The sequence below is a fragment of the Cetorhinus maximus genome, chromosome 3 (assembly GCF_964194155.1).
Source record: "Cetorhinus maximus chromosome 3, sCetMax3.hap1.1, whole genome shotgun sequence".
NCBI classification, from domain to species: domain Eukaryota; kingdom Metazoa; phylum Chordata; class Chondrichthyes; order Lamniformes; family Cetorhinidae; genus Cetorhinus; species Cetorhinus maximus.
Genome location: NC_135881.1, coordinates 70,919,020 through 70,931,533, shown reverse-complemented (window position 1 = coordinate 70,931,533; position 12,514 = coordinate 70,919,020). Strand labels below are relative to the sequence as shown.

Genomic DNA, 12,514 nt, shown 5'->3' with positions numbered 1-12,514 from the left:
GCTGAAAATATGCAATTCCACATTGTTTTCTTCATTTTGTTGAAATCAAGCCTCATCACATACCATCAGGTACTCATATTTGTTGCTAGGAGCTTAAAATTATAGAGTTCTTTACTTCTCAATCTTTCAAACACAAACTTGACATCGACTCCTAATTTATACAACTTATCTCTGGTGGTGTTTTGTATCCTGAGCCTTAAGTTTTGAACTTTTGGATTTTAAAGACAATTTTCAATTTTTTTTTTACGACAAAGGTCTACTGAGGAGTGAACCTGAAGAAACAAAAACAAAAATTGCTGGAAAAATTCAGTAGGTCTGACAGCATCTGTGGAGAGGAAGACAGAGTTAACGAATCGAGTCCGTATGACTCTTCATCAGAATCTGAAGAGTTGGGTAACCAGGGCAGACCAACTGAAAAATGTTAGATGGTGATACTTGAGATGATTTAATTTGTTTCTTTGCTCTTGTGATGTGCACAGGCACATGTCAGCAGCTTCTGCATTCAAAGTTAAGAATGCTAGAATTTTGTTCCATTGTGTGTCACTTAGGGCTTAAGTTACATTTTTAATGTCACCTGCAGCCAGTAACGACTCAGCAAAAGCAACAATAAACTACTCCCAACATGGTACACATGCACTTGATGCCATAAGTGCAATTTTATATTTTTATGGGAACACAGTCTCTCAAATGGACAATGACTGTAGCTACAAATTTACATTAGAAATCAAGTGAGGCATAAAATTTTGTCTTATGCATAAAGCTACATTGCTTTCATTCACTTTATCCATCGATGAGTCCCATGACATAGGCTTAAAAGATATGTACTGTGAAGTGAAATTCCTGAATAAGTCTTGGCGAAAGTTTTAAATTTACAAAGTGGCTGAAGTTAACATCTTTTTGTCCAATAAGCTACATGAACAAACCCTAATAAAGCCCAAATTGTGCAGCTAGCAAGAGTAACAGTAAGAGAAGAGTTTCCCCACTATCTTCTCTACGTTCTATCCTTTAACTGAAAGATGATGAAAAAGGTTACTATACCAAAATAGCACAAATAGCACAAACACAAAATGTAATCAGCAAGTAAGAAGTATGTGACTAACTACAAGTACACCATTTACAAGCCTATCACGAATTTATAGAATACACAATGGAAATGAAATTAAAAGCTGGTCAAGCACCAGTGAATAATACTTGTGAATTTTCTCCACATTATACTTCTATTTATGTAGACTGGCCGTGCAAAGTGACCTTTGATGAGTACTGACATAAAAGCAAGAGTATGACTTTAGAAAAGTAAAAGCAAAATAAAGTAAAAGCTGGAATTCTGAAACAAAGTGCTGGAAACACAAAGCAGGTCTGTCACCATCTGCAAACAGAATAGACAAAATTTCAAATTTAGGTTCAGAATCTTTAGAATTTCTTCTGCCTTTTATTTTTCATTTCTGAAGAAAGGTCCAGCTGCAAAATTGCAATTCTTTCTGTTCTCTCTACAAATGACAACTGATCAGCTGTGCATTTACAACACTATTTTTATTTCACTGCAACACAGGGGTCAAGTGAGTAATTTCAGAGCACATTGAAGACAGAGAAGACTTAGGGAAGCACAACGCGTAGCAGAAATTTTTCACGGCACGTGGCATCCAAGTTCATTATATAATTACTGTTATGAAATGTAGCTTCTATGTTTTCCCTGCAGCCCAATGCCAATGGACAACAGGACGGACAACGTTAACCAAGTTGTGTACTTTCTAAACATACTAATACAGGTGTTAGCTCAGGGATAAATGTTGGCCAAGTCATGGAAGAACTCGAATAGCGCCCTGGGTTGCTTTACGTCCACCTGAAGGCAGACGGGGTCTCAGCTCAACATTTCACCCAAATGATGGCACCTCCAACAGTGTAGCTATCACTCAGCACAGCCAGTTTAAATTATGTGCTCAAGTCTCTAAAGAGGGACTGGAACCCACAATCTCAAAATTCAGAGACAACTGCCTTCCTACCATAACTTCAGGCAAGTGAAGCTACCTCAGTTCTTTTGCCAATTATCTGATATCTATTTTGTCCGATCATTGACTCTCCTTCGAATGGAAGGAATTTCTCTCTATTGTTATAACCAGATGAGGAGAGGTCAAATGGCTTCCCTCTTTTCCCCCCTTCTGATCGTAATAGGGTTTTTAATTTAAGAGGATGTATTTGCCAATTCTCCAAGTGTTTAACTGTGATTATAAAAAAAATTGAGTTTAACAAAGGAAGAGGTTAGTTTTATTGTACTTACACTGACCTATGTAAAATAATAAAATACGCACCATCTGTCACATGCATGCATATACACACACACACACACACACACACACACACACACAAATACAGATTACAGAGTGAGGAGGAATAGGCTGATCAAATTAGATTCCATAAATAAAAGGAGCATACGGTCAATGGCTCAGTGATTGCTGGTCAGAGAGTCCTTTGGTGGTCCTGATGTTTCAATTTAAAGTTGCGGCCAGTTAATTTGGTTGTTCCTCTGGAGACAGTGGAGTTGAGCAGAGTTTTTGTTTTAAAAGTCTCTGTTCACAGTGGGTATGCTTCTGGTTGGTCTTGATCAGCAAATGGCTCAAAGCTTTCTCGGAAGGTTGGAGAGTATGGCTCAACAGCGTCAGCTACTTGTCCTCGGTTTATCATCTCAGCCTGAACTCACTGCAAACTGTGTTTTTTAACACAAAATGGTTTCCCTGGTCATGTGACTTGCTCTCTTCATTGTCAGAGGGGTGGAATCGAAATAAGGCTGTTAGTGCATTTCAAAGCATAGCTTGATTAGCTCATGTCTGCAAAGTTACCTAGCCATTGTCTCATGGCCCAAGTGATTAGATTTAATGCTCTGTTCCAACAGTTGAATGTCAGGTGCCTGTCTTAACGTCTTATTAATGGCACCAGAGAATGGGTCTTTCGCATTCCTCAGGAGTTTATTGTCTCTGGTGGGGTCTTCTCAGACCCAGCATCTCAATCCCAATTAAATGGAATGTGGATATAAATTAGTCAGCCAATTTTTTTGGCTGTAATTTCCAGTCATCCTTTCTAGCCTGTTGTTTTAAAAAGGTCTGTTCTTAAAAGTTCAATTTCAAGTCAGTGGATTGAAAATCACAATTTGGTATAAAAACATCTACATGACACTTTCGACTCTTATCAAAACCCCATATAGATTTGAGCAAAAAACTGCGGATGCTGGAAATCCAAAACAAAAACAAAAATACCTGGAAGAACTCAGCAGATGCTGTCAGACCTGCTGAGTTTTTCCAGATATTTTTCTTTTTGTTTCCCTTATAGATTTGACTACTCTATTAAATCTTCCCTTGAACTACTGTGTTCTAAGGGGAACAATCCTAATTTCCCTAATCGCGCTATAATATATATATATTTTTTTTTATATATATATATGAAGGCGTTGGAGAGGGTGCAGAGGAGGTTTACCAGGATGCTGCCTGGTCTGGAGGTTATTAGCTATGAGGAGAGATTGGAGAAACTCGGATTGTTCTCACTAGAGCGACGGAGATTGAGGGGCGACTTGATAGAAGTTTACAAAATTATAAGTGGCGTGGACAGAGTAGATAGTCAGAAGCTTTTTCCCAGGGTGGAAGAGTCAATTACTAGGGGACATAGATTTAAGGTGAGAGGAGAAAACTATAGAGGAGATGTGCAGGGCAAGTTTTTTTACGCAGAGGGTAGTGAGTGTCTGGAATTCGCTGCCAGAGGAGGTGGTGGAAGCAGGTACGATAGTGGTGTTTAAGAGGCAGCTTGACAAATACATGAATAGGATGGGAATAGAGGGATACGGACCCCGGAAGTGCAAAACGTTTTAGTTGACAGGCAATATGATCGGCGCAGGCTTGGAGGGCCGAAGGGCCTGTCCTTGTGCTGTACTTTTCTTTGTCAGCATGTTACACTTTGATAATTAATCAATTAAATAGCTTTCAATGCTTTTACATTGCAGGCCGTGCAGAGGAGGTTCACTTGGTTCATTCCCAGGGTGGAGAGGTTCTCTTGGCAGCTTGGGTCTAGACTCTCTTGAGTTTATAAGAATGAGAGGCGATCTTATTGAAACATGTATCTACTGAATCATTTTCAAAATACGAGGCTTCAACTGAATATTTTTACCTCAGTTGAACAGGCCTTTAAATCATATCTGGGCATTCTTAGTATATGCAGCTTACAGAATTTTCCAGCGTATAATCTGCACATCAGCATGCACAAGGGTGGGTCTCTGCACTCTAAGACACTGAAAGCTTTGTTGCTTTTTCCAACAATTGAAACAAACTGGAAAATTAATTCTGAAAACTTTGCAATTGTAACATATAAATGTATTAACTTTTTCTGTACTATGTTCACAGACAACAGTGCTGACGAGCAAATGTTTTTAAACTGACAATTAGAGGTGAAAAAAAATCTATAAACTATTTTTCTCCCACAAGATTGAAAAGGATTGGCTTGTTTATTCCCCCAACTTATTTAAACCATCTGGGATTTAGGAGAATTATTATTATTGCTCATTGGCTGCTGTCCATATCAATCATTGCAATCCATTCTCAGATGCTGTAATTCCTCCAACCTGCATTCCCAAAGCTCCTTGATCTGAGGAGCACCTAAATACTCCCACACCCCAAGGCTTCTCTAATGCTCTAAGCACTCATCTAGTGAAGTGCCCTAGAAACATGATCACTATTGTAATATAGGGAGATAGAGAGATAGGGAGAGCGCAAGGGGTGGAATGGTTGGTACCCACATTGTGGTGAATGTGCCTTTGGGTAAAGGTGGTGAGGTAGTAGAATCACAGAATCTCACAGTGCAGAAGAGGCCCTTCGGCCCAACGAGTCTGCACCGACATGTGAGAAACAACTGACCTACCTACCTAATCCCATTTACTAGCACTTGGCCTATAGCCTTGAATGTTCTGACATGGCAAGTGCTCATCCAGGAACTTTTTAAAGAATGTGAGGCAACATGCCTCCACCACCCTCCCAGGCAGCGCATTCCAGACTGTCACCACCTTCTGGGTAAAAAAGTTTTTCCTCACATCCCCCCTAAACTTCCTGTCCCTCACCTTGAACTTATGCCGCCTCGTGACTGACCCTTCAACTAAGGGGAACAGCTGCTCTCTATCCACCCTGTCCATGCCCCTCAATCTTGTACACCTCGATCAGGTCGCCCCTCGGTCTTCTCTGCTCCAACGAAAACAACCCAAGTCTAACCAACCTCTCTTCATAGCTTAAATGTTTCATCCCAGGCAACACCCTGGTGAATCTCCTCTGCACCCCTTCCAGTGCAATCACACCCTTCATATAATGTGGCGACTAGAACTGCACACAGTACTCCAGCTGTGGCCTCACCAAGGTTCTATACAATTCCAACATGACCTCCCTACTTTTGTAATCTATGCCTCGATTGATAAAGGCAAGTGTCCTATATGCCTTTTTCACCACCCCAATAACATGCCCCTCCGCCTTCAGAGACCTATGGACACACACGCAAAGGTCCCTTTGTTCCTCAGAACTTCCTAGTGTCATGCCATTCATTGAATACTTTGTCAAATCACTCCTTCCAAAGTGTATCACCTCACACTTTTCAGGGTTAAATTCCATCTGCCACTTATCTGCCCATTTGCCTATATCTTCCTGTAGCCCAAAACATTCAACCTCACTGTTAACCACCCGGTCAATCTTTGTATCATCCGCAAACTTACTAATCCTACCCCCCAACGTAGTCATCTATGTCGTTTATATAAATGATGAATAATAGGGGGCCCAGCACAGATCCCACTGGACACTGGCTTCCAGTCACTGAAGCATCCTTCTGTCATCACCCTCTGTCTCCTACACCTAAGCCAATTTTGAAACCACCTTATTAAACTACCCTGTATCCCATGTGCATTTGCCTTCTTTATAAGTCTCCCATGTGGGACCTTGTCAAAGGCTTTGCTGAAATCTATATAAACCACATCAACTACACTACCCTCATCTATACACCTGGTCACCTCCTCAAAAAATTCAATCAAATTTGTTAGGCATGACCTCCCTCTGACAAAGCCATGCTGACTATCTCTGATCAAACCTTGCCTCTCCAAGTGGAGATAGATTCTCTCCTTCAGAATTTTCTCCAATAGTTTCCCTACCACTGACGTGAGACTCACTGGTATGTAGTTCCCTGGCTTATTTCTACAACCCTTCTTAAATAGCGGAACCACATTAGCTGTTCTCCAGTCCTCTGGCACCTTCCCCCGTGGCCAGAGAGGAATTAAAAATTTGGGTCACAGCCACTGCGATCTCCTCCCTTGCCTCCCTCAGCAGTCTGGGACACAAATCATCCGGACCTGGAGATTAGTCCACTTTTAAGCCTGCCAACACCTCCAATACTTTGTCACTCCCTACACCAATTTGCTCAAGAACCTCGCAGTCTCTCTCCCCGATTTCCATACCTTCCTCCTCATTCTCTTGGGTGAAGACGGATGTGAAGTATTCGCTCAACACTCTACCAATGTCCTCTGGCTCCACCCACAGATTGCCCCTTTGGTCCCTACTCTTTCCCTGGTTATCCTCTTCCCATTGATACACTTATAGAATACCTTGGGATTTTCCCAACTTTTACCAGCCAGAGCTTTCTCGTATCCCCTCTTTGCTCTCCTAATTGCTTTCTTAAGTTCCACCCTGCACTTTCTGTACTCCACTAATGCCTCCGCTGATTTGCTTCCCTTGTACCTGCTAAAAGCCTCTATGGAGTTCTATGGATATATGAATGGCAAAGAAGCAGGAAAAAAGATAGAGAAAGTGTATTCCGCTCCAGAAAACCAGGTGCCAAAGGACAGAAATACAGCCAATCTCTACATACTTTTATGAGCATTTATTTACAGGGATACATATTGCAAACAGGCACCTCTTCACCTAACCACCACAGTTTCTGTCTATTACTTTGTTTTTTTGTTTAACAATAAGTTTATTGCACCAAAGCTCAAAAATGGTATTTACAGGCTGAAACAAAAAGGCAGGCACTTCATGGAATGGTCAGTTTCTTAAAACTGAGAGGAACATCCAAAACTCATGCTGTGTATTGTCCAAGAATATCTCCATCTCTAAACAAGTAGTAATCCTGATCATTCAGGACAACTTTAGTCCCTCCATATTCTAGGGGTAGAACTGTTTCACCAACTTTTACCTTAACTGGGTGGATGTCACCATCCAATGGGGAGGCGATCGCGCAATCGTAGGAATCCAGAGATCCGGGATAACGTTCTGGGGACCCGGGTTCGAATCCCACCATGGCAGATGGTGGAATTTGAACTCAATAAAAATCTAGAATTAATGATGACCATGAAATGGTTGTTGATTGTTGTAAAAACCCATCTGGTTCACTAACGGGCTCCCTAGGGAAGGAAATCTGCTGTCCTTACCTGGTCTGGCCTACATATGACTCCAGACCCACAGCAATGTGATTGACTCTTGAATGCCCTCTGAACAAGGGCAATTAGGGATGGGCAATAAATGCTGGCCTAGCCAGCGACGCCCGCATCCCATTAGTCGGTTGCCACTACTACTGATGCTTGAAGCACTTTCTCCTGGGATGTCAGAGGCATGATGCTGCTTTTTGTTACCTTTTCTGCTGCAACCCTTTCTAACAAAACACGATCGAAGAAACCTTTTGGACAGCTGACCTGCCATGCCTTCTACTGCTTCTAAAAAGTGCAAGAAATAAGCCAAGCCTCCTGCAGCAGTAACAATTGGGGCACAAGTGAATTCCCAGTTAATTGTATGCAGGTGGTGGGCATTAAAGTACAATTAACAAGGTGAAGAGCTAGGGGATATAACTGAGAGGATGAGGGGAAAATCATGAGGAATGGGAGAAAGGGATGGGAAGAAAGCCACAATTCATATTAAAAATGTAACCACAAAAATTGGTGGTTCCTTTCCCAACCACACCATCCTTCGCTTTGCAGTTAAAAGCGAAGACAAGAGAAAGACAGAAGCACTAGGGAAGGGACAGGGAGAGAAACTGTAAAACAGAGGCAACAAAATCAGATGGAAGGCTATATTTTACAGCTTTGTAAAAGGACATAAGAAATAGAATCAGGAATAGGCTATTCAGCCCCTCATGCCGCTCTGTCATTCAATAAAGTTATAGCTAATCATCTACCTCAGCTACACCTTCCTGCATTATTTCCATGTTCCTCAATTCCCTTAGTAGCCAAAAAAACTCTCTGAATTGAATATACTTAACAACAGAACATCCACAGTTCTCTGGCGCAGCAAATTCCAAGGTTCATAACCCTTTGAATGAAGAAATTTCTATCTCAGTCCTAAAGGGTCAACCGCTCATCTAAGATTGTGACCCCATGCCCTGGACTCCCCAAATTGGGGAAATATTCTCTTTGCATCTATCCAGTCAAGCCCCTTATGAGATCACTTCTCATTCTTCTAACCTTTAGGGAAAACGGGCCTAGTCTACTCAATCTCGCTTCATAGGACTATCCCCTCATCCCAGGAATCAGTCTGGTGAACCTTCATTGCACACCTTCAAAAGCTAAGTATATCCTTTCTTAGTCCACAGTACTCCATGTTTTGACTCACCAAGGGTCTATCTAAGTGCAGCAAAAATTATTTATTTGTGTACTCCAATCCTTCGGTAATAAAGGCTAACAGACAATTTGTTTTTCTAATTGCTTGCTGTACTTGCATATTAACTTTCTTCAGTATATGGAACATCACAGATGATAAGAAGTGTAATATATTAAAATGTTAGATTTGCAAGCACTTTCTGCCAAATTGCTCCATCATAAGTTGCTTTGTTCTCGCTTGTAATGGTAACTGCCTATGGAAAATTATCACTTATTATTACACCCTCCCAACAAGTACTGCTGCTGCAACATCTCAGTTTTGCATCTCCCAGCTCCTCAATGTGTCCTGTAATACACAAGCATACCTACCACTTCAATTGTCATATATTATGTTAATTAACAATAACCAGGAGCATAACATTTTCTATTTGGAAGTTTTAATTGCATTTAAGTCTAATATTATAGCTGAGAGAGAGGAGACTTACAATGTTCTGAAGTACCAAAGTAATGTTTTGTGCATCTTTGATTTTTTAAACAATGCAGGAACTCATCTGTAATGAATTACAGACAGAAATTTTACCATGTAGGCAATTTTTGATGTAGCTGAAGGAACGAGATTTTCCAACAGGGCAACAGGAAGAAACCAGAGGTCCTGTGATCCCAGCAGCCAAACATTCCCCCCAATCCATTCTAGCCCCGAAAACGCACCATTCTCTAGTTTCTCTCCCATCTCCCCTCCTGCCTTCTCCAACCTCACCTCTTCCAAGAGACCCACCCCTTGCTCCCTTGGCCCAACCCCCATTAAACTGCTTACCACCCAACTTCTCTTCCTGATTCCCATGTTAGCTGATATTGTTAACAATTCTCTCCCTTCAGATACCGTCTCTCTCTCTTCCAAATCTGCTGTCATCACCCCTCTCCTCAAAATAAAACTAACCTTAACTCCTCCAACCTTGCATACTACCACACCATCTCCAACATGCCTTTTCTCTCTTTTTAACAATCTGCAGCTATCCACCATCATCCAGCTGGGTGGGATTGCACTTGCATGTTTCTATTCTTATCAATCCAATCATAGGAAGAGTACCATCACCTGCAAGGTTTCTCTATCCACTCCCGCACTGTTACCTCTGGTGGCCCCCAAGGAATTATCCTTCGTCCCTGCTATTTCTCATTTAAATTTTGCCCCTCGATGATATTTGATAAGACAGTGTTTAGCTTCACATGGATGCTGATCACACTCAGCTCTACCTCACCACCACCTTTCTTCTTCACTGTCTTTGAAGCAAGGGAAAAGGGTGGAGTCCGTAGTTTACAGAGAGTGAACACAGTGGTTCGGTCCTTCTAATATTTAGTTGGAGGAATTTTCTACTCATCCAGCACTGGACGAGCAATCTGATAATTCAAATACAGTGAAGAAGAAAGGTGGTGTTGAGGTAGAGCTGAGTGTGATCAGCATCCATGTGAAGCTTAACACTGTCTTATCAAATATCATCAGGTAGTGAAAACTGTATATCTTCAGGACAGGCAACCAAGAAAAGGAATCAAACCTTTTCCTGACAGCTGCCTGCAAGAACTGACTTGGCAGAGGGGGAGGGATAAATTGCAAAGCTGAAGAAACGTATAAAAATTAAAATAAATTGAGTTATTCACAACTCTGCAAGCTGCAGTTGTGAGGAAGAGATCAGCAAAGTCGACAGATCTACCTGGCAGCACAGCTGGACCCCATGGTGTGACAGGGAGCCGTGACAACACCCTGATCAGATTAACACAGGAAATTCTGTGAAATGGCTTCCTACAGGTATGACGGCTAAATGTGTACATTTTACCATTTCAAATTCTATAGGAAATGTTTGCATAGCAGTTTTCAATGGGACACAAAAGAAAATACATATGTCGCATACACGTTATACATATATAAACAAAGTATTACAAATATCACCACTTCCAGTTAAACAGCATGCAATGCATAATATTTTTTAAATACAAAGCTCCGTGCAGAAACACGAATATCATACATCATAAAATGTTACAACTAAATGTACATCACGTACTGTACACCATTTAAACCACAAGAATGATGTATCTGAATTCTCAACTGTTACACCCGTATTTGCCTGAACATTCAGTTGATTGTTCATGTTCAAGGGCTTATACCATTCGAGTGGAATGAATTTAGTTTATCATAAGGTTATTTCTGAGCCTAGTATTCTAATGCTTATTACAGGGTGTGCTTCAAATGGCCATTTCTTGTTCCTGACTCAAGTCTAAACTTCCCAGAAGTTTGCAATGCATTACAAGGCATGCACAAACGAAGTGCTTTAAATTGCTGCCCATCATGCCAACTGTCAACAACGGCCTGCACTACACAAAATAATTGCTCCTCACCATCCATCTATCGGTATCAAACATAAAAAAACCCAACTCTTTCAAGCCATACTGTTTCACAACACACATTAGCTCATTACCTCAACACCGAATTCACTGTTTCATGAAATACCACAATTCAATTTTGTATCATGGAACACCCAAAAAACTTGTTACGCCAAGTCCAAAAGCAATAAAAAGCAATTGTGTCAAATCGACTTGTCAAATAATTGCTCAAGTCACAGATGTGACACAAATTATATACTCATAATGCAAAAAGAATTTAGTGCTTACAGAAAATTAAAAGAGCAGCAAGTCAGACCTGCACAACTCACTAACCATTGAACGGGTACATTTAAGATGTATATTTCAGGTTTTGAACAAGTTTTTAGGTTGAAATTTTTAAAATAAAAAGCCGAAGAACCTGCAATAAAATCTAATCTAAAGAAATACTCATTATTATTCTTTAGCACGCCACATGACATTTTTGACAATTTTAATCCATTTCAGTAATCTTATTCAGAGTTGCAAAATATTACAAATGGTCCTGGTTCCCTGGGACGACTCAACTTCATGCCTCATTACAGCTTGGTCCATAAGAGAGCTGAAATCCAGAGGTCGGGTGATAGTGCATCAAGGCAGCTATTGACCGAGTGTGATATTAGGAAGCTCTAGTAAAATTGAAGTAATGGGAATCAGGAAGAAAATTTTCCACTTGCCGGAGTCATAATTAGCACAAAGGAAGATGATGTGATTGTTGGTGGCCACTCATCTCAGCCCAAGGACATCGCGGCAGGAGTTCCTCAGGGCACAGTCCTATGCACAACCATCTTCAGCTGCTTCATAAATGACCTTCCCTCCATAATAAGGTCTGAAGTGGCTTGTTTGGTGATTACTTCACAGTGTTCAGTCGCATTCGTAGCTCCTTAAATAGTGAGGTGGTCCGTACCTGTATGTATCAAGACTTGGACAATATTCAAGCTTGGGCTGATAAGCGACAAGTTTGCGCTACACAAGTGCTGGACAATGACCATCTCCAATAAGACAGAATATAACCATCTCTCTTTACATTCACCAGCATTACACAAAAAATAGCAGGAGTAGGCCACACAGCCCACTGAGCCTGCTCCGCCAGTCAATACAATAATGGTTGATCTTGGGCTTCAACTCCATTTTCCCACCCGCTCCCCATATCCCTAAATTCCCTGAAAGACCAAAAATCTCTGTCCCAGCCTTAAATGTACTCAATCAATGAACATTCACCACCCTCTGGGATGTAGAATTCCAAAGATTCACAACCCTTTGATTTAAGTAATTTCTCCTTATGAGGCCCAAATGATCAGCCCCTTTCCTGAGACTGTGCCCTCGTGTGCTGGATTCCCCAACAGCGGAAACAATCTCTCAGCATCTGCCCTATCAAACCCCTTCGAAATTTTGTAGGTTTCAATGAGATCACTCTCATTCTTCTAAGCTCCAGAGAATATAGGCCAAATTTGCTCAGCCACTCATCATAGGACAACCCCCTCACCACAGGGACCAATTTAGTGAACCTTC

General features: G+C 41.2%; 1 protein-coding gene across 7 annotated transcripts in view; it reads right to left on the bottom strand.

Annotated features, from left to right (window-relative positions):
- tbc1d5 (TBC1 domain family, member 5) overlaps positions 1–12,514 on the bottom strand; it is a 551,970-nt gene that overhangs the window by 472,613 nt on the left and 66,843 nt on the right. The window contains exon 1 of one of the 7 annotated variants that reach the window (XM_078538529.1): positions 9,079–9,099. The exons of the other annotated variants lie outside the window; for them this stretch is intronic. The gene's annotated coding sequence lies outside the window, so the exon portion shown is untranslated. Of the gene's footprint in view, positions 1–9,078; positions 9,100–12,514 lie in introns of those variants that run through there. 7 annotated transcript variants of the gene reach the window in all.